The 23,477-nt window shown below is 38.0% G+C and overlaps 1 protein-coding gene and 1 pseudogene across 8 annotated transcripts in view; both read left to right on the plus strand.

The window, feature by feature from the left end:
- The window catches only part of Dlg2 (discs large MAGUK scaffold protein 2), a 1,841,012-nt gene that overhangs the window by 176,714 nt on the left and 1,640,821 nt on the right, over window positions 1-23,477 (plus strand). The window lies entirely within an intron of this gene.
- Window positions 21,527-22,144, plus strand: LOC117694068 (NADH dehydrogenase [ubiquinone] 1 alpha subcomplex assembly factor 4 pseudogene; annotated as a pseudogene).

Raw genomic sequence — 23,477 nt, forward strand, 5'->3', positions numbered from 1 at the left:
AAATTAAAAGCATATAAGAAATTGGTTTGTGTTGTCCTGAAAATCAGGTACTCACTTAATAGCTACCATGTTGATTACTGCATTATATTTCCTCAAAGAACATTATGAAACATGAAATTGTTTCATTTTTATATACTTTTTCTAATACCACCACCATTCTCCTCTGTTTCTTTCATGTATGCCTTTTAAAAACCCACAGAGTCTATTTAATGTTGCCTATGTGTAAATGGGTGTAGGACCGTCTCCTAGAGCATGGACATCCTCTTAGGAACTGCATTCTAGTAAAAATCTGACTCTCTCCCTGCCCCTAAGTAGCCATCAGTGGTCAATATCAATAGATAACTTAACTAGAAGTTCCCTTCCTATCCATGCTGAGATTTTGGTTGGCCTGCTTTGGGGCAGGCTTTATACACGTAGTTACAGCCACTGTGAGATCATGTCCAGAAAATACTGTTTCTCACAAATACCTACTATCTCTGGCTCTTAATATCTTTTTTCTCTCTTTTCCATAGTGATCTCTGAGACTTGTAAGGCAGAATATGATATAGATTTCCCATTTAGAGTCGAGTACTTTACAGTCCCTTATTTTCTGTACATTGACCAGTTGTGGGTCTGTTTTAATCACTGTCTAAGGCAAAAAGAAGCTTCTCTGATTAAAGTTGAGAGATGTACTAGTATCTGGGTGTAATGATGAAAACTTAGGTGGCAGTTTAATGCTATCATCATAGTAGAATAATTATATAACTATACTATATATACTATAACCATATATAGTTATAGTAGAATAACACTATAATAGTATTAAGTTCTCTAGACCCTAGACAGTTAGTGATTTAATAGTACCAGATATGAGTTCTGCTTTGTGGAGCAGGCCTTATGTCAAATCAGAAAGCAATTGGTTACTCTTGTCATATTTTTTCTACTATTACACCAGTAAGCACATATTCTCAGGCCATCAGTTTACTGTAACTAACACAGTTCATATCTGGGTGAAATGATAATTAAATTTCATCTTCAGTAGCATGCATAGAAGCCTTCAGCACCATGAGGAGCAGCCAGTAGGGATGAGGCTTTCATGTTGATGTCTTTTTAATTCTCCATGTGCTGTCTTCAGAAACAGGGTCTTACCATTACAGTCTGGATGGTAGCCAAGCCCAATGGCAATAGCCTACAGTGTTGGTGGGTGATCTAAGGATCATTAACTCAAAAAGAGGTAATTCATTTCTAGCACTGAACATTTCTATGTGGTTGCTTGTGTTGTCTCTCTGGGAAAAAATTGTTCCTCTGTTGTAGGATAACTTCTTTAGACTTCTTTTATATATGAATATGCATATGTATGTAATGTAGGAAGCTATTACAATAGTATATTTCCACAAGGTATTTTCAAAGTCTTAGTGTTAGTTATTGCTTCCCATATTATGTCTCATCTGCCACACCATTTATTTATTTATTTATTTATTTATTTATTTATTTAGTATGTGTGAGATGAGCGCATGCTATGATATTTACATGGAAGTCAAGGAACAACTCATAGAAAGTTGCTCTCCTTTCTATCTTGGATCTACCCACAGAGCCATATCATTTGCCTTTCAAGAAGTATGTACTGAATAAGGTAAAGATGTAAACATCTAACCACTAAGATGTTGGAGCAATTCAGGGTTTCTTTATTTTCCCCACCTTAGGTCATTTGAAAATCTCTAAAGTTCATTCATAGATATGACCTTTGTTACTGAAAATTTAGGCTAAATAGAGTTGTTTGTATTATTCAAGATTTTCAAGAATTCTGTGGCCTTCTTATTATGGGATTAGATTTATTTTAAAATTACTTTAGAGAGACCCAATATGCTATGCAATTGAGGTCATATATTCTCAGGGAGGTATTAACTCAGTAGGAGAATAGTAATTGCAAGATCTTTCAGCTGCTGGCTATTAAAAAAGAGAGAAAAAAACTCTATGTGTGTGTGTGTGTGTGTGTGTGTGTGTGTGTGTGAGAGAGAGAGAGAGAGAGAGAGAGAGAGAGAGAGAGAGAGAGAGAGAGAAAAAAGCAGAGCTATACCAACAAACATCATGCAAGGAGCTTGTAAACATCAATGATGTCTCAGCTTATAATAATGAGTCAATAGTCATTCTGCTTTAAGAATCAGCCATTTAATGACAGTTGTAAACATTGTTTCATGCCTCCTGTTACTCATTCCCTCTGTGTGAATTCTTTTATATGAAAACAGCATGAACATTGACTATTTGACATAAGCTATGTTGTATTATCTTTGTTTCTCACCACACTGAAGTATTCATGAAGTAACAGAGATACATGAGGTCAAGACAGCTGAAATGCCAGAATGGATTGGCCTGAGTAGCTCACAAGGCCTCGGCACTAACTGAGGAGCTATTGATGGGACAGTTGTTGGTGAACAGTATTTACTCTTCGGTATAATGACAGAAAGTTGGCTCATCCTCTGGTACATGGCCCTACACCTATGAACATAAAATCAACACTAATTGGATTAAGTGTGTGTCTTTTTTTCTTTTTGGATATTTTCTTTATTTACATTTCAAATGTTATCCCCTTTGCCAGTCCCACTCTGAAACCCCCTATCCCATACCACCTACCCTGCTTCTATGGAGGCGTCCCCCTACCTACCCACCCACCCATTCCCACCTTTCCACCCTCAAAATACCCCACACTGGGACATCGAGCCTTCACAGGACCAAGGGCCTCTCTTCCCATTGATGCCCTACAAGGCCATCCTGTGCCACATATGCAGCTGGAGCCATGGGTCCCTCCATGTGTACTCCTTGGTTTGTGGTTTAGTCCTTGGGAGCTCTAGGGGGTCTGGTTGGTTGATATTATTGTTCTTCTTATGGGGTTGCAAACTCCTTCAGCTTTTTCAGTCTTTTCTCTAACTCCTTCATTGGGGACCATATTGGGACCCAGTGCTCAGTTCAATGGTTGACTGTGAGCATCCCTTCTGTATTTGTCAGGCTCTGGCAGAGCCTCTCAGGAGACAGCTATATCAGGCTCCTGTCAGCATGCACTTCTTGGCATCTACAATAGTGTATGGGTTTGGCAACTGTATATGGAATGGATCCCCAGGTGGGGCAGTCTTTGGATGGCCTTCTCTACTGTTTATGCTTCAGACTTTGTTGCCATATTTGAACCCATGGGTATTTTGTTCTCCTTTCTAAGAAGGATGGAAGCACCCACACTTTGGTCTTCCTTCTTCTTGAGCTTTATGTGGTTTGTGAATTGTATCTTGGCTATTCTGAGCATTTGGGCTAATATCTACTTGTCACTGAGTGCATACCATGTGTGTTCTTTTGTGATTGGGTTACCTCACTCAGGATGATATTTTCTTCTTTTTTTTTTTCTTGTTTGCTTTTGTTTTGTTTTATTTTAATATTTTTGTCCTGACTTTTGGGAGGGAGTAGGGCAGAAAGAAGATGAAGTGGTAGGGTAGGGAGGATGGAAAGATCTGGGAGGAGTTAGAAGGGAAAAATATAATCCAAATATATTGTATGTTAAAATTTATATTAAATACCAATCAATTAAATATATAAATTTATATTTTGGTTTTGTGGATCCCAACTTTCAGCTTCATCTACTTTCTTTTCTTTTTTTTTTTTTTTTTTAATCAAATCGTTATTTTTACTTTTTTACACAGGTGGTATAGGCACAGAAAGAGGATAACACAAGAGCATAGGTGTTCAGGGGGAGTACAGATATCCTCCAGAACAGAGTATTGGCTGGGTGAAGGTTCAGGGGACAGGTCACTTATAACTCTGCCTATGATTCACTTGTCCTTATCTAAGTTGGTACTATCGGCCAAGGCTACCTATGTACAAGTATGTACATAGGTACATGTGGCTACTCAGGCTGGTAAATTTCCACCAAAGCTGCCTGTTTACAATAGCTTATAGCCATCTATTTCAGTGTTTTTCCACAGACACCCAAGACTTTGTGTTAGCAGGCATGTATGTCAGGCCTATGGCTGATTTTAGGCCTTCAGTGTATAAGCAGGGCTGCCCCTGACATCTCCTTCCTTCTCTGGGTATAGAAGAGCTGAGGCGATTTTAATCTTACGAAGGCGGGGATAGAGGCCCGACCTCCAGTAATTAAAGGGGACCTTGTAATGACTCCAGTCCTCCTGTCGTTGTCCAGTGATGCGTGAGGGCCATACCCATCCTGATGTCTTTTTCCTGGAGAGGGGATACTTTTGACATCAACCCCTATGCAGTCAGGCTTGTCCCTCAGGGAACTCAGAAAGATATTTTTAATTTTTATTTATATTCCCTTGCAGTTCTTAGCCTCTCAGCCTAAGCAAGAATTCAGATCGCCAGTCAGAGGGGGATCTGGGTGCCCCTCTCTGCTTGGTCTAGAGGCAGAACTCCCCTCTTTTAGGTTGGGTGGAGATGGGTTTTGGGAGCACCCTGGATAGAGTAACAACCTCATCTTGAGTCTTGTGGTCCTCTATAGCTAACTTATGATAATGTATCTGAATAGGTTTTGCTATCAAATCATCTATCTGTTGTTTCACAAATTTAGTAAGCCTATTTAAGGCCTGGGGACCAAAAGAAATAAGCAAAAATACCCAATTAATGGTTCCAAGATGGAAGGAAGTAGGGTTGACAACCATGGAGAAGTTGAAAACCAATTCTTGTACCAGCTCTCATCTTTCTCTTTCTCTCTCTGTCTTTTCTCAAGGCCTTCTCTGATCTTTTTCATGCTCTTTTAAACCATCCCTGTTTTGTCTATGTAAAAGCAACATTCTTCTTTAAGGGCTGTACATAGTCTAGAGCTGTACACAGTCTTTTCTATTGTAAAAGTGTAAATCAAGTCCAATAAAGTCCTTTGCAATTTTTGGAGATCACTTCTGACAGTGAATGAGGGATTTCTTCAGATTAGTGATGTCAATCTCTAGCTGTTTGATGTCCTTGTCAATGGCCCATCAATAGTCTGAATAGTATAAATCCAGAGGCCAGCATCAGGATTAGAACTTCTAACAGCAGACACCATGGGTGATTCATTTTTACCTGAGATACTGCCCGGGTTAGAGCTCCTGGGAGCCCTGCTTCCTCTGGGTTTTGTGAAGTTGAGATAATGATATTTTCTAGGTCCATCTATTTGCTGTGAATTTCATGAATTCATTGTTTTTAATAGCTGAGTAATACTCCATTGTGTAAATGTACCACATTTTCTGTATCCATTCCTCTGTTGAAGGACATCTGGGTTCTTTCCAGCTTCTGGCTATTATAAATAAGGCTGCTGTGAACATAGTGGAGCTTGTGTCCTTGTTGGAACATCTTCTGGGTATATGCCCAAAAGTGGTATAGCTGAGTCCTCAGGTAGTACTATGTCCAATTTTCTGAGGAACCACCAGACTGATTTCCAGAGTGATTGTACCAGCTTGCAATCCCACCAACAATGGAGGAGTGTTCCTCTTTCTCCACATCTTTGCCAGCATCTGCTATCCTCTGAGTTTTTTATCTTAGCCATGCTGACTGGTGTGAGGTGGAATCTCAGGGTTGTTTTGATTTGCATTTCCCTGATCACTAAGGATGTGGATGGAATATTTCTTTAGGTGCTTCTCAGCCATTCTACTTTCTTCAGTTGAGAATTATTTGTTTAACTCTGTACCCCATTTTTAAAATAGTGTTATTTGGTTGCCTGGAGTCTAACTTCTTGAGAGGGTTTTTTTTTTTTTTTTTTTTTTTTTTTTTTTTTTTTTTTTTTTTTTTTTTTTATGTTGGATATTAGCCCTCTATCAGATGTAGGATTGGTAAAGATCTTTTCAGAATCTATTGGTTGCTCTTTTGTCCTATTGAGAGTGCTCTTTGCTTTACAGAAGCTTTGCAATTTTATGAGGTCCCATTTGTTGATTCTTGACCTCAGAGCATCAGCCATTGGTGTTCTGTTCACGAACTTTTCTCCTATGCCTGTGTGTTCGAGGATCTTCCCCACTTTCTCCTCAGTTAGTTTCAGTGTATCTGGTTTTATGTGGAAGACCTTGATCCACTTGGACTTGAGCTTTGTACAAGGAAATAAGAATGGGTCAATTTGTAGTCTTCTACATGCTGATCTTCAATTGAACCAGTACTATTTATTGAAAATGCTGTCTTTTTTCTACTGGATGGTTTTAGCTTTTTTGTCAAAGATCAAGTGATCATAGTTGTGTGGGTTCATTTCTGGGTCTTCAATTCTATTTCATTGATCTACCTGCCTGTCTTTGTAACAATACCATTCAGTTTTTATCACTATTGGTCTGTAATACAGCTTGAGGTCAGGGATGATGATTCCCCCAGATGTTCTTTTATTTTTGAGAATTTTTTTTTGCTATCCTGGGTTTTGTGTTATTCCAAATGAATTTGAGAATTATTCTTTCTAACTCTATGATGAATTGAGTTAGAATTTTGATGGGGATTTTATTGAATCTGTAGATTGCTTTTGACAAGATGGCCATTTTTATTATATTAATCCAATCCATGAGCATGGGAGATCTTTCCATCTTCTGAGATCATCTTTGATTCCTTTCTTCAGAGACTTGAAGTTTTTGTCATACAGATCTTTCATTTGCTTGGTTAGATTCACACCAAGGTATTTTATATTATTTGTGACTATTGTGAAGCATGAATTGTGTTATTCTTAAAGATAGAGAAATGACATGAAGTTGGGGGGAAGGTGTGTTAGGAGGAATCCAGGGAGAGGTTGAAGGTAATAAGGGGGATTAAAGTCATATTTATTATATGCATTTTTGAAATTTCTAAAGAGTACATTTGAAAAAAATTACAGGGGAATATTGGAATATAAGAAATATGGAGGTCATTTCTTTGATTAAAAACTATACCATGGGTACAATTAATACAATATATCCTAACAGATAAACTGTAAAATGTCAGTGACTATACACATTTAGCATTTTAAAAATTATTTATAGTAAAGCTTAACATTAGTGCAAATGGCCAGGTGACTTTCCTTTTAAAGGTAACTTAAGATCTTACACTTGTTCAGCTATGGCTTTGTTATAAAGTCATTGCCTGGAACATCTATACCAGTGAGTTAAAGGATAAAAGTATAGCATGTGTGACTACAAAAGATGCATTTATTAGCATGAAGGACATATATCACTTAGTTCCATTATACAACCCATGACTCAGTTATATGACCACAATTAACTGTAAGGGGAGCAGCTAAGTATGGCATATTTACATGTCTGTATTAGTTACTTTGCCTGCTGCTGTGATAAAATGCCCCAAATGAAAGCAACTTAAGAGAGAAAAGGTTTATTTTGGCTCATACTTGAAGGGTACAGTACATCATGGTAGAGAGTGAGCTCCTCAGGAACTTGAAACAGCTGGTTATATTGCCTCCACAGTCAGGAGGAATGTGATGAACCCTGCTGTACTACTAGCTCCCTTTTCACTCAGTTCAAACCCAGGCCAGGAAATAGTGACACCCTGATTTAGGGTAGATCTTCCTATCTCTGCCTCAAGAAAATCCCTCAAAGTATGTTCAGAATCTATTTTCCTAGATGATTCTAGGCCCTTCCACATTGAAAGCCATTATATGCCATCACAAATTCATCCCCTGTCAACTTGACATTCAAAAATATCAATTTTGAATCTCCCTTACATCCCCTGTTCATTACCATCTCAATGTGAAGTGAACGCAGTTCAACTTCAGGAATACTCATAACCTTTAACAACTTCACACTGTTTAAAAATCCAATCTCTTCTGGGACTCAAATCAATACCTTAACTCTGAACCCTACACAATCAATAAACAAGTACATATACCTAACACATATTGGCACAAAGCAAATATTTGCATTCCAAGTGGAAAGAATGGGAGCAGAGTAAACAGTGGTCAGATCAAAGTAAGAACAAAACCCAGTGGGGCAAACATAAAATCCTCCCACTCCATGATGAGTAGCTGGGATTTGTGATGGGATTATTTAAGTTCCAAAGGGATTAGGTAACTTTATTTCTTCAGCCTCACTGCCTCTTACTTGAGCCATCTCCAGTGAGTGCACACAGGTATTCTGAAGAGATGGTCTATAATCCTAGCATTTATAGCATTCTGGGTTTCCATTTCAACTTTGGCTTTATTGTCTACAGCTTCATGAAATGATGTTAAGGGCTTCCTTACTGGGTCTTTGACCCTGCCATACATTGCCTGGCTTCAATGACTTTTTGAAGCTATGGAGGAAGTTTTCACGATTCTCTCCATCTGGCACCTTTCAGGTTTACAAAACCAGTAACATACAGACAACATGCTGCCCTGTTATGTATGAAGCCTAGTCCTCTTGGGTCATTGTTAAAATGGCATCTGTGTCCTCACCATGGTGAAAGTTCTTTTCACAACCATGGAATCTCTTTGGTTTATACTCACTTTCTTTATTCAGATGAATATCCATGGAAACAAAATGAACCCTATAGTGGGGGTTTTGTCTTCAGCATACTCTTCTTATTGGCTCCCTGAACTTGTGAAGATCTCAACAGCTGCCTTTTCAGAACTATTCTGAATGCTTTTCTGTCTTGAAATTTCTTCTGCTAGAGTCCCTTCAATCTTTCATCTTTCAGAACTGCAAAATCAGTGCCTCATGAGAAGTTTTGTTAAATTCTACTGACAGTTTGAAATAGAGTCTAGGAGTCTATTATGGTAGAAAATTATGGTGGCAGGAGCTTGACCTGGCTGGTCACATTAGATCTGCAATTAGAAACCAGAGAGATCTATGAATTATGCCGCTCCATTCCCTTTCTCCTTTTTGTTCAGTCTAGAACCTAGCTCAAGTAATAGTGCCTACATTTAGGGTGTGTCTTCCTACCACAACCAAACCTTATAAAAGAAATCCCCACAGGCTTCTCACTATGTAACCAAAATCTCAACAATCCCCAGCGACTCCTGTTCTGGGTGACTGTAAGTCCAGTCAAGGTGATAATCAGCATACATCATTATGATGTCTAAAAAGATTTTGATCACTGAGAGTTATAGTACTAAAGAATTTTAGGACATTTAAAAGAGAAATCATGTCTTAACACTTTCCTAAATATTTTTTTCAAGTGATATCTATCAATTTAATGATGATAACTGCTTGGTATTTAGAAAATATGATGGCATAATTTTCAAACTGAATAGATAAAATACATGTTGAGGGTTTATGGATCTTAAATGATTTTTATCCTACATCTTGTCTCCAAAATCTTTAATTTTTCAAGCTCTTGGGTTGGTGAAAATACTTTCAAAAAGTAATTGGAGAAAAATTCTCTTGAGTTTGATTTTGTTAAGAATTTTATTAGTCAAACTTAAAATTTGAGGTATGGATTCTTTGGTATTCAGAAATCTCTTCATGCTACTAGCAGAAATGAATTATTTGTCAACAAAACAGTGATCACCATCAACTATATACATACATATTCTAGAAAATAATAACAATTAGCTTTTATTTTTATATTCCTTTTATAGGTTTGTGATTGGCTTCTCCACAAATAAGGATGATCTTATTACAAATAAAGTATTGTTCATCATTTTCAAATCTTAGATATATTTATTCATATACAACCACATAAAACAATATGTTTGCATTGTAAATGTCTTGAATGAGACACTATGGCTAGATAAAGCACACCATGGCCTATTTTCACTGTATAAGAATATCCAAACCGACAAATGAAAAGGATTTTGAAAATCCTTTGAAGTTTGATGGCTAACAGGAGGAACATCCCTTGTGGAGATAGTGTATGCAAAAAGTCAGGTTAATAAAAATGATGTATTTAATGAATATTAACTAGGTTTGTGTAACTAGAGAACAAGAGAGGTATGAGATACTCTATACTAATGTGCACCAATGTGTTATGTTCTAGAGTTTAGCAAGAAATACTGTTTGGTGAGAAGGCTTTGAAATTTCAGTAAATGAAAAATGATGAATTCTTTAAGTGTCCTGGAAGGATGGAGAAGAAGAAAAAAGACTTTGAGACCAAAAGAAATGAATTCCAGCACTTGGTGGGTGAATGATGTGATTTAACTCCACATTATCCAGAGGAAACAAAGAAAATATGAAATGTATGCCCAGCAACAGGGCATTTCACTTTAGTGTATATATCAGATACCAGAGACAATTTCATAAACTTTCATGTGAAGGGGACATAAAAATATGATTCTGTTAATTCTCAAAAGTATTATAGTGTAGACTCTTTAATTAGAATGTGTGAGTTTTTAGTGTGTGCTTCTCTGCTAATCTTACGTGTCACCACTTGCAAGTTATTTAAGTTTGGCACAGCTGTAAATAACACTAATAACACAGCTGTTCTCAAAGAACACTCTTGAAGGTTAAATGAGATAATCTATGGAAAATGCTTAGTGTAGTTCCTGATGTATTAACAAGATCCCATCAGGATGAGTCCTTATCACCATCGTGATGTGATGCTAGAATTATCACTTTATTTGTGATCTATAATGGAATATAGTGCTATAGATAAAGGATTGAGGCATACATTTCCTATAATAGTCTCCTTAGCAAATGTCTTAGGCTTTGTTGACTTCTATTTGTATTATTCTGTGTTTTTGTGTGTAGGTTTGTAATACCTTAGAAACATAAAATTGTGCTTGGATTGCAGGTCACATAAAGTCAGGCTCTGATGTGGGTTTGGCCAATGGGCTATAGTTTCCTGATCTGATATACAGGAGTAGAGAAATTACCCTAAAGCATCATAGAATCAGCTCCTGTATTAAGGCATTAAGGTGAAGAAGCGGGTATTTACACTACACATATGTGGATGTGTGGCATTTCAGGTCCAGTCTTGGAAGAGAAAGAGTGCTTGCATGTCAGAGCCACTTAGAAGAGGAAAGTAGGATCACAAAATGCCTATTATAGCATCAGATATAAATGTTATGTAAGAGCCCCAGAATAGCATGATGGCTGTAAACATGTCAGATATAAAAGCCAAGCGCCTAATTACAGTTCCCCATCTAGTCTAATCCTGTTTCTATTAGCAACAAGGAGGAAAGCATCTGGGTTTGCTATCCTGCCAGTCTGAATTTTCTAGTTTTTCCCACTCTAGCAGTTGCTTCCCCTGTAGAGAGCTGTAGGAAAAGAATTTTCTAAAGACATCTGCTGGTTGTCTTAGGCCAGTACTCCTGGGATGAAGGCACAGCTCCACTGTGAGCTTCTTATAAATCAAAAATTGGCCCTAGCCCTGAAAAATCCTACAATTAATTTTTAGCTCATTTATAGCAGATTAATTTCTGAAAATAGATTGTTGCTAACCCATTTCTGTAATTTATAGTTGGCCCCTGAATATGGGATTGTCTTCACCATTTTCTTTTCTTCCCCTTATTCTCCAAATTTTCTGTTTAATTACTACTTTGCCAGAGTGAAAGCTCTTAGTGAGCAAAGAATTAGACAGAGGGAGCAGGGTGTCCTCCAAGAACATGCATCCCAATCCTGAGAGGTCACCTTTTTCTGCTCTTAGGACATTGGGATCAGTAGCCAGGGACGTACTTTCCTTTGAGTTAGTACTGAATTAAAACTAGTAAATTCTTTCTTCCCAATTGTCTTTTTCTATCAGTCATCAAAGCACTGTTTCCTCTAATGTGAAATGGTTGTGTCAGTATTCTGGAGTCTATTGTGTTCCTGGTAAAATTAACATGTAGAAAATAGAAAGCAAAAATGTTAGCTCATAAAAATTCAGAATTATAATTCAGAGATGAAAGATGTCTGAAAAGGGCAAGTATGTACAAGTATAGAACACAGTGAAGGGCCATGGCTCAGCTAGCAGGAATAGGGGTAAGATGAGATCAGAGTTGATGAAGGGCGTGGCAGAAATTCCTCTTAGGTGTAGAGAACTCTGTATAAAGGAACAGGTCTGAGATATTACATAGGCTGAGGTAGCTGCCTGTAAGCTTGTGTGGGTCTAGTGGTGGAATAGGAATGATATGTAGTGGAAAGGATAAAAATGTAAGCGGGCCTTTTCTTTTAGGAATATCTATAGGTCTCGTCTAAATGGCTACTCAGAATCTCCTGCTAGGGCAACTTGTTTATGCAGTTTGATTTTATTAGATGAGGTTGACTTATATTAAGTTATATTAACAGGAACCTCCATATGGAAGTCTATAGTCATATACATAATTGAAATTATATCAGTTTGTTGTACTTTTGAATTTTGCTGCATATTGAAACATGCAAAACACACAGTTTAAGACAGTCATTTTTTATTTCATGGGTCTACTTGTCATCTCAGGATTGCTTAATCTCAGTTTAGGTTGACTGTGAGGTTCTGCAGGTCTTTTTTGTTTGTTTGTTGTTTTTGCTTTTTAGGAAAAACAAACTGTTTTTTTTAATTTTTGCATTCTGTACAAGCAGAAATAATTAAGAATGTGACTGAAAAAAAAAACCAAAACCCCCACCGACCACCACTAAGATCGTAAGAGAACCAAAAAGGACTCCATCCATCCATCCATCTCTGAAGAGCAGTGCCTCCTGGTGTCTTCACATCCACCTCTTCTTGTTTCCTCGGATGAACGCATCTTCATACTTTCTTCAGCTGTCCGTTTACATACTCCTCTGTCTGTTCCAGTGCTATATTCATGAAGCCATCCAGGCAGGCCAGGACCCCTCGATAATCTACGCCAGAATTTAATTTCACCACAACTGGCCGCCAGATGATCTGCTTTAAGAAGTCACTAGGGGTTTGCTTCCGCAGACTCATGTTTTAACAGTCTTGGGAGGCAGGAAACCTGAGTTCTAATCTCCTCTGCTACTTAATTAGCTGTGCGGCTTGGGTAACTCATCACCATTTCACCTGCCATGGCCCCAGGCTCATCTTGCAGATTGATCCGGAGCCCTCAGAGGCAGGGCTTCCGTGGACGCCCGTGCACCAAAGGTTCTGCAGGTCTTAAAAAGGCTCACATGCATTTCTCAGGGAGTGGCTAGGTATGTGCTAACTTTGAGAAGGGTAGCTTTGTCATATTTTCTATAAGCCCCCTTTGGGGACTAGGACTTCCACCTGGATATATCTCTTTTATGGTAATGTTAGAGACGTATGAAAGTAGGCAAATTCAGAAGACTTATGCATAGATTTGACATATTACTCCTCCTTCCCTATTCTACAGGCTCAGAGAAATCATAAGCATAAGCCCAGTATCAGTGGAGTAAAAATATCCATCCCATGGAAGTGATAAGGACAAAATGAATTTTTAAGTAATAATGATAACTACCACAGGGATAATAATGGTAATAATAATAGTATGTTTGTTTGAAGATTAAATGATGAAATAATTCATGTAAAGACTCAACATAGAGGTAACTATAATTTAAATATTGAATAAATACCTTTGATATTATAATTTATATAGTAAAACTAAATAGGTAGTGCAAAGGAGCAGTAAAGAAACTGAATGGCATTTCCAATGTTTGAGCAATTATTTACTAAGATTATTTACTGTAATGTGGCTATGCATTCTGGTTAATTTATTGTCTACTTGATATAGTTTAGTGTCATTGGAGAGGGAGCTTAGACAAAAGAATTGCTTAGATCAGCATCTATGCAATGCCTGTGACATCTATGGGGTATTGTCATAATTGGTAAGTGATGTGAGGGAGCACAGTTCCCTTTGGGTGGCCCCACTTTTTTGTGGGTGGCCAGGGGCTATAGAAAAGAAAGGGACTTTGTCAAGCATGAGCCTGTGACTATGTCTGCAAGCACCCCCCTCCATGGTTTCTGCTTCAAGTTTCTGCTTGAGCTTCTCCTCTGATTTCCCTCAAGAAAGGCAGCAACCTGTAAGCTGAGATAAAAACCCGTTCCTTCCCTAACTTGCTTTCTGGATACAGCCTTTGTATCACAGAAACAGAAAGGAAACTAGAACACTATGGTTATGGGAAACCAAAAACCTGGAAGTCATTATTGTCTTTAGTGGGAGAGATGAGGGAAAATTTTATTAGAATTTAATGACAGTTTCAGCCTCTATCAGGCTGCCTGATAGAAGCCGTGTCCTTAAAGAGACAAATACAGCTGGCAGGAAGACCTTGGCTGCTTTAGGAGAAACTGGATAAATAGGCCTCCTGTATTTTCTTGTCGTCTCTGATCCTCTGCCAGAGTTGCACACTGTAAGATTTTCATCCTTAGTCAAGAGTCTTAGGGTCCTTATCTGTAGACATTAGCATCCAGGGAGGCAGAGTGGGAGAAGGGTGAGGAACAGATTTGAAGAGGTAAATAACCTCATTTTGTGAGGCAATTTTAAAACAAATTTCTTCCTTTTGGTATTTTTGGAGATTTTAAAACTAGATTTCCAAAGGTTTTTTTTTGTTGTTGTTGTTCCATTTTGTTCCTCATGTCATTTTGATTCTAGTGCATGTCATCATCAAAAATCATTATAGGCTAAATGTCAGTGGTTTCATTATCCAATTAAATCATGCCTCAATTAGGAGACCAGGTTAGATGACACTTAGGTAAGTGACTGGATCAACTCTTTAGTAGAGAAACCATTTTCATAGTTTTGAAATTGAGTAAGTGATGTAGCAGAAGTAGAAAATACCTGTTCCCCATTGTCCTTGGAAATTGGTGTTTACTGTATGTGATTTAATGTGCCTGAGAAATTGAAGGAAGGAGCCATTGTGGTTCAGAGAATGAGCTAGCTTGCTTCATCACTGTTAGCCAGTTTCCTAAAAAATGCTAGAAAACTTATTTCCATTTAAAGTAGTTCTCCTTATAATTGAATCCCATGCTAACTAAAAATGGACTTTTTCACATGCTCAGGATTTGGGCAGCAGTTCTGGCTCTTTCTCTTTTTCACCATCTCACTCTGACAAGCCTTGTTATTTTTTTTATAGAGTCCTTAGATTCTTTCTTTGTCCCAAGTCTTTATTCTATGTCTTAGATTTCTCTTATGCACTTTATGTCTCTCCAGTTTTCTTTTGTCCCATATTCGGTGGGTCATTCAGACAGCGCAGCCACAGGTATTCACTCACCCACTTAACAAATGTTTATGGGAGCATGGGCCTTGTCCTTGGAGACAGGTCAGCCTTTTCATTTATTATATTGTGTGGATGACCAACCTTTCTTTGCCTTCAGGGGTGCATTCAGTTTCAGTTTTGATCATATTACTTAGATTTTTTCATACAATACCCCTTTCAATCTTTGAATTTTTTTCTGATAGTAACTTTATCATAAAATCTCTAATATATAACCTTCACTAGCCTGCCATCTGAAGGGGTGTATAGGTATATATGTATATTTATGCATGTCCATAGGGGTATGTTTATAGGAGTGTGTAAGTATGTATGTGTGCATGGGGTGTACAGGTATATATATATACATACATATGTGTGTGTATTCATAGGGATATGCAGATGTGTATGTGTTTATATGGATATGATCATGTAGGTCATATACATAGGGGTGTTCAGGTGTGTGTATGTGTGTGTGTGTGTGTGTGTGTGTGTGTGTGCGTGTGTGTATAATCCTGTAGATTATATACATGTGTGCAGGTATGTGTGTATGTATTCAGAGATTAGGAAAAATTATTGGGTATTTTTCCTCTATTGACCCCCACCTTTTTTTTCTTGAGACATTAGAAAATGAATGTTTTGGTCAGTTTGTTGCCCAGGAAGCTTCTAGGATCTTTCTGTTTCTTTCCTATAATGTTAGGGTTACAGGCATACATTGGCTTTTTTTGTATGGAACCCAGACTCAGGTCTTCATGCTTGCATAGAAAGCACTCTTACTCTGTAAGCCAACTCCTCATCCCAATGTTTCGTTGACAATAGTATTTAGAACTATGAAATCTTTACAGATACATTTAACAAAAGACTAAGTACTGGCCTGTATTTGGCAAAATCTCCATTCAAAGTTTCTAAGGTGTTAAAAGAACTGTCTATCCATCCAGCAATAAGTAAATCTAGATAGACTATAGTTAGCTGAAAAGCCCAGCCCTGGGGATCAGCTTTGTTTTCTAAGTATGTATTTTTTAAGATTCTTCTTATGTTTGTTTCTATTGTTCCGCCTTGTGCCAAGCTCCATGGTCTATGTTGGTTCCAACCAGCCCCATGCCTATTGTATATAGAATTATAATGGGTTCAGCATAGAAAACAATAATTATTTGTGGAATGAGGTGTTATGAGTAGTCATGCATAGGAGAGTCCCGTAGAAGGACCAGGAACCAGGAAAGGAGAGAGCAAATGTATACTTAATGGATATGTATTGTATGGTAGGCATCACTCTTAATATAATTTAATTTAATATTATAAAGATAATTCTGTGACATAGGTGTTGTTTCCCATATTTGATGTGAGAAAATTGAATACCATAGACGTGTCTTTCCCAGATCCACAGAGCTATTTGGTAGCAGAACTAGGCTTCATATCTCTGTGTCTGACTCTAATGTCTTAGTTCTCTTCCTTTCTATAGCGTGACCAAGAAACACACCAAATTAGAGGGTTAGGGTCATTAACAAGGTCAGATGTGTACTAAAGGCTGCTCATTTCCCATGATGGTAAAAACACTTGTTTTCCTGTCACATCATAAAAGATACAAATCTAAAGCCTATCTGGGATGCTCTACATGACCACTATAACTGAGCTCTCCTGCAGTTTCCCAGAAGGCCTGTACTGGTACTCATGTTTACAATTACATTGTTTACAATTTCATTGGAGACAAGTTGTACTCTTTAAATGTCACAGGCAATTGTAAAGAGAGCCAAGGTAGACTTAATCCATAATCACTGCTGTGCACTGAGCTAAGGCCAACTGACATCACAGCTTTGTTAACAAGAACCTGCCAATATCCTTTTTGTGGCGAGTAGCTGTGTGGCTTCAGGAACATATCACTGGAATGTGCATTCATGTTAATTTGAAGTTTATTGGCTTTTAGTTTTGATGTATTCCATTTGTGTATTTGCTTCTCTTTCAGCTATATAATAACAACGGCAGAAGTGGTTTGTGTCTAGCTTTATATCCCTAGTTGTTGAGTGATTCTTTAATAAAAGACCTTTCTAGCAGAGATTACTCTGTATTTTAATTTTTTCTTTCAAAACAAATGCACATATTTGAAATACTGGTGTAGTTGCTTGATCATTACTGCATATTTATCACCAGATTATAAAGTTTTTGAAAACAGAGAGCATAACATGTCATTGTATAGCTTACATATTTACCCTTTTAAAAAATCATTTATTTATTTACACTCCAGATTTTATTCCTGTCCTCGCCCCCGCCCATCCTCTGACTGTTTCACATCTGATACCTCCTCCTCACCCCCTGTTTCCATGAGGATGTCCCCATCCCCACTCCCTGCCCATCCAGACCTCTAACCTTCCTGGGGCCTCCAGCCTCTTAAGGGTTAGGTGCATCTTCTCTGACTGAACCCAGACTTGGCAGTCCTCTGTGTGTTGGGGGTCTCAGCTGGTGTATGCTGCCCTGTTGGTGGTCCAGTGTCTGAGAGAACTCAGGGGTCCAGGTTAATTGAGACTGCTGGTCCTTCTACAGGGTCACCCTCCTCAGCTTCTTCCAGCTTTTCCCTAATTTAATCACAGGGGTCAGCAGCTTCTGTCTGTTGGGCGCAAATATCTGCATCTGACTCTTTTAGCTTTTTGTTGGGTCTTTCAGAGGGCAGTCATGATAGGTCCCTTTTTGTGAGTGCTCCATAGCCTCAGTAATAGTGTCAGGCCTTGGGACCTCCACTTTGGGCCTGTCACTGGATCTTCTTTTCCTCAGGCTCCTCTCCATTTCCATCCCTGCAGTTCTTTCAGACAGGAACAGTTATGGGTCAGAGCTTTGACTGTGGGATGGCAACCCCCACCCTCACTTGATGCCCTGTTTTTCTGCTGGAGGTAAGCTCTATAAGTTCCCTCTCCTTACTGTCTGACATTTCATCTAAGATTCCTCCCTTTGAGTCCTGAGAGTCTTTCACCTCCCAGGTCTCTGGTGCATTCTGGAGGGTCCCTCCAACCTCCTACTTCCCAAGGTTGCCTGTTCAGCTATTAAAAATGAGGACATCCTGAGTTTTACAGGCAAGTGGATGGAACTAAAAAATATCATCCTGAGTGAGGTAACTCAGACCCAAAAGGACATGCATGGTATGTACTCACTAACAAGTAGATATTAGCCGCCCCCCCCCAAACAAAAACAAAAACAAAACAAAACACCCAAAAAAAACCCCGCAAGATATAGTCCACAGATTTCAAAAAGGTCAAGAAACTGAAGGGCCCAAGTGAGGACACCTCAGTCCCACTTGGGAAGGAGAAGAAAGCAATCACAAGTGGGAAGGCAGGGAGGGACCTGGGAAGGAAAGTGAACAGGGGTGGTGGAAGAGGAGAACCTGATCTAGTATTAGGTGAGGGAAAAGGACTGAACCCCTTAGGGCCAGCAGAAAGAGTGGAAACATCTTTACTCTTTAAAGCTTGCCAAGGTTTAAGGTCCTTCAGTCATTAAACATGTAAAGATAGTTGTAATTCTAGGCACTGTTGTAGGTACTGGGTTAGGGTGGTGAATTTGACTTATAAAAGGCCTGTGTGAGCTTACCTTTTAATGGGGGGGGGTATGGAGAATATAAAAACAAAGACATATGGCAGTAAAGTCTATATTGAACAATTGCTAAGGAGAAAAAAATCATTTTCTCTTCAGCATTCAAGTGATACTACAATTTTAAGGCCAGCAACAATGCTTCTTTTTAATCTGTTATCTGATTTGCTGTCCTGACCTGTTTTGTACAACAGACTTTGGTACTAAGTAATATTACCTTGGAGTTTGAGCCACTCTATGCTGTACATTTCTTCAGAACAAAGGCTTATAATCTTTGACAAATTAATTTTTAATTTTCGGTTTTCTTAATTAACAATTTTATGCCCAGTTTCTTTATGGGGACTGTATGTTTCTTGACAGAAGAGGATATGTCTTCTCTGTTTTCACTATATACAGTCCAGTGCATGAGCAGCAACATTTGATCTGATTAGTTTGCCTCTTCTATTTGATGTGCCATACTCTTTCAACTATGTTTCCCAGAAATGTAGGATTCCATAAATCTGCCCAAGCATAGCCTGATGAAACAGTAGATACATTCAGAATTGCTTTGTTTTTAACCTTATTTGGGTTTGATTAAGATTTTGTTTGACAGATAGTTTAATTCCAAAGCTTCATAAGCATTGTATTTGAGAATCCTGAGTAAAGTTGTTGGGCATCGAGTTATGAAATCCTCACAAGTAGCCAATGTGTATTTGGATGTTACATCTAGTCAAGAAGAGGCCATTGTTTCCCCCTCATGTTAATAGAACCAAATGGAAACTAGCATGGTGTTCAGTTACTCAGCTTTCCAAGATAGGAAAACTGATATTGGAGAAGTAATAAGAACTTTGTAAAGGTAGTTAATGGCAGTGTGAGATAGGACTCAGATTTGTGACTCTCTTTACTATACAATGCTACTTACTCAAATACATACTTTTTGAATTTGTGTATATAAATTCGGTGGAAGCATAAAATGTGGGGATCCTAAATACCCATGCCACTTTCTTGAAATGTTGTAGGTGCAGAATGATTCTAGTCAGAATCACTACACCTATGTTAGACTCTTTCTTCATTTAATTACTGAGGAGATGATTTTGTGCACTTCCTTAGCATCTATCTACCTCACTTTCTCATCTGTAAAATGGAGTTCACAGGAGACTGTGAACCACTGTGGTGACGGTATGGGGTTCAGGTGGAGTAGCACACACATGTCATAGAGTGAGAGCTTAGTAGTACAAGCCTGCCTTAAGATCATCATTCTAATGCTGTTGTATTGTAGTGACTGTTTTAAAATTTGCAGCTAAATTATTCTGTTATACCCTTAACAGCAATCTCAGCTCTCATCTCTACCTCATGTTAAATATATAACTCTTTTTCAGCTTCTGTTAATTGACTCTACTAAAGCCAAAATCAACTTGAATGGAAGGATCCAGTTGGACCATCTAGATACTGATTGATCATGTGTTAGGTGCTAAGCAAACCCCTGCGGGGTGGAATAGTTTTTGTGGAGGAGATGGTCAGACAGGAATTGTAGGCAAGGCAGGCATTCTGATTTCCTCAGGCATATGTGAGACACAGCTCATCCTACCAAGAGCAATACTCTTATTAATAACAGCATGGCGATTAAAATGAGTCAGACATGTGTAGTTTTGTTTAGGTAACAGTATAGCTGGAGTACTTAGACAGCAGAACAAAGGAGGCCTGGGAATAAAACAACAGACCAAGATATGAAAGTTCACTCATGGCAAGAAAATGAGTCTCTGTGGACTGTATCCAAATTTCTGACAAACAGCAGTTACCTAAGGAGGAACAGAATGTGGAGCCAGCCTTTCAAATCTTATTGACTTTAACTTCTGTGAATTATAGGTATTATACAACTGCATAGGAATTTTTTTTTTTTTTGCTTCTTTGACAGTCTGACCTCATGTCCCTCAAGATCATTTGTGCTGTTGTCTCTCTTCTGTCTTTTTATTAGTTACTTTAAGCTAACAGCAGAAAATGAAATTTCAACACTGAAAACTGTCTATAGTATTTGGTTACTGTTTACTTTAGTGATTCAGTTCTATGCCAGGAGCGATAACTCAATGTTTTGTATCACCTCTAGTTAAGTCCAAAAGCTTCAAGTGACAACCTAGTGACAGCTGATGTTCTGTGCTCTCCAGGGATAAGTTCTGATATGCTTGACATCTGCTCACACAGGAACTCTTAGAAGCTTGTTGTTACGCTTTTCAGTTCTGAGTAAGCCATGGCTATATTGGAAAGCTCCTTGGTTTGCAAAAGAAATAATTCAAATCCAAATTTAGTTGCTATTACCTTCATGATCTTGGTTGGGTCACCCTAGTTAGGATCTGGTTCCATATGTATAGTAAGGTGGTAGGAAGGATGATTCTTAGCCTCTTCAGCTCTAGAACTGTCTGATGTGGCCTTCTCTTTACCAGGCTCCTCTTTAATATTGGTCATTCAATACCATGTGTCAATATCATGCAATGTAATTTTGTGCCTTTGTTTTATTTTGTACCATATACATATACTATGTATATATATTATCTATATACCTTTATTAATTTATCCACCTTATTTTTAGTTAATACATTTCATGACTTTGCAATATTCATTCATGAAAAGCAGTAGGTAGAAGCTAAGTAGAGAAAGTAGGTCACAGGTGCACATACCTTGAGAACTATATCTTATCCGGTTCCCTTTTAGTGTTCCCAGTATGTGGCCTTCTCTGTTCCAGCACGCTCTGCACACCACAGTGGACTGGTACTTCTGAATATTTTCCTTCTGTTGGAAAATAATCTTAGAATAATAGTATTTCTATTGTTCATTTTTATTATGCCCTTTATTTTTAGCCTGATATTGATTGATACTTTCATAATAACTTTTTTAAATCAATGTATATCTTTATAATATGAAAGAAAAATTGATTTCTAGAAAATATAAATTCATATTGAATTTACAAGGATGCTATAAAATTCATGTTTCAAAGACCAATGTGACCCACGTGCGTAGTGAACTAAGGGCATCATGATGTAGAGATGGGGGCTCACGTGACCCGTGTTTTCAGGAACGCCAACGTGTAGAAGCAAGCGGAGCAGGAGATCAGCAAGAGGAAGCCCTCCATGGCACCCAAGGACCCTATCACCCACGGCCTCCTGCAGGAGCACCTGGGTCAGTATCCAGAAATCGAAGAAGTTTCTAGAAAAGATAACAAGCTGCTGTCATTACTAAGAGATGTATATGTCGATTCCAAAGATTCAGTGCCTTCCTTGCGGGTAAAAAAATGCTGTACCACAGAAAGAACCAAAAGAATTCAGACTGCCGATAGGAAATCACTTTGATAATATCATGGATATTCCTAAAGGCAAGAATACTGTTGTGGAGGCATTGACCCTTCTCAATAATCATAAACTCTCTCCAGAAACATGGACTGCTGAGAGAATCGCCGAAGAATACCATTTAGAACTGAAGAATGTAAATTCTCTTCTCAACTATTTTGTTACTTTTGAAGTCAAAGTCTTTCCTCCTGAAGACAGGAAAGCATTACAATCCAAATGAAGAAAATCACAAAACAGTTTCCTATGTGCGCTCCCAAGCTCTGTGTCCTTGTTTTTCATGTATTAAATTATATGAGTTACTGTGAGTTGAGGGCTATAATGTCGAGAGCTCTTTGACCTCTTCAGGACTGTTCATATATATATTTAATTTATGTATGTGTAGTTCCTGGGTATATGTTGGCAGTATTGATCATGTGACCCAAATCATTCAATATTAAGTTTCACTTTCCAGTTGAGGTTGGTTTGTTCTTTGTAGGAGACATTGAAATCAAGAACCCTCCTGACTTCTACGGGACTGACATTGTGTTAGGGACAGATAATCAGCAGGGAGACACAGTGACTGTATTTCCCAAGTGAAGAAAGAGGAAACTGAGTGTAAAGGAAGGAAAATATATATTACTACTCTAGAAAATAAAAAAATCTATGAGGTTTTTAAAAAAATGTTTTAAATTGGTTATAAATATGAAATCCCTTTTTAGAAGAATTAGTGGTGTCTTTGACATGCTAGCTGTCTCTCTTTTGACAATAGAAATAGGTAACTTGAAAAGTTTTCTGAGAGGCAATACTTAAGACTATTTGAGCAAATAACTTAATTTAGAAATGAGAGAAATAAGAATAGACAACTAAAAATAAGAGGATCCAATTTGATAACCAAACGTTTATACCCGTTTTTATTCTAGGAGAAAAAAAATAGCTAGTAGAAGTATAAAATAAATCCCTGAATGGACCTAGGAAGTTACCAGTTCATTCACTTAAACTCTGGATCCTGACACATTCCAGTAATAGAATCTCAGATGAGGTAATATAAGTTTGGCTCATTCTGGCATGTTATACCTGTGGGTTCTTGGCCATATTGTTTGACCTCTCTGAAATTGAATTTCTATAAAAGTATAACTGCCTTATGTAAATTCCAGGACAGTGAAGATAAATGACAAAAGACCAGACAAATACAAAGTCTTGTAGTTAAAATTGGTGTAAAACATACAATGGAGTTGTCTGTAGTTTATGATGCAAGGAAACCAGAATTTAGGTTCTCAGAATCCTACTAGTACTTTTACTTATTCTGCCAAAATGAAACACATTTCAAGAGGACAGAATGGAGTTGGAATTGGGCTTGTCCATATTCTTTCAAGGGAACACACAGACATACTTGCCTCGAGATTCCCCTGGAAATGATGTGGAAGATGAGAGGAATCCAGCATGGTGATGGAGGGAGGCAGCTATAACAGCAAAGATGGGAGATAAATGGAAAGTTTGTAAGCTTTTTCAGATCTAGTTCCAGTGAATAAACTATACCTATTTATTTGTAGTTCAATGCAGAAGTTTAAGAGAACATGCTAATTCTAATCACTGCAAATTATACTGGAAAATGCAGTCAAACCCATCTTCCTTTAATTCAAAATGAATATGTGAATTAGTAGTACTGACTCAT

The sequence above is a fragment of the Arvicanthis niloticus genome, chromosome 1 (assembly GCF_011762505.2).
Source record: "Arvicanthis niloticus isolate mArvNil1 chromosome 1, mArvNil1.pat.X, whole genome shotgun sequence".
Lineage (NCBI taxonomy): Eukaryota > Metazoa > Chordata > Mammalia > Rodentia > Muridae > Arvicanthis > Arvicanthis niloticus.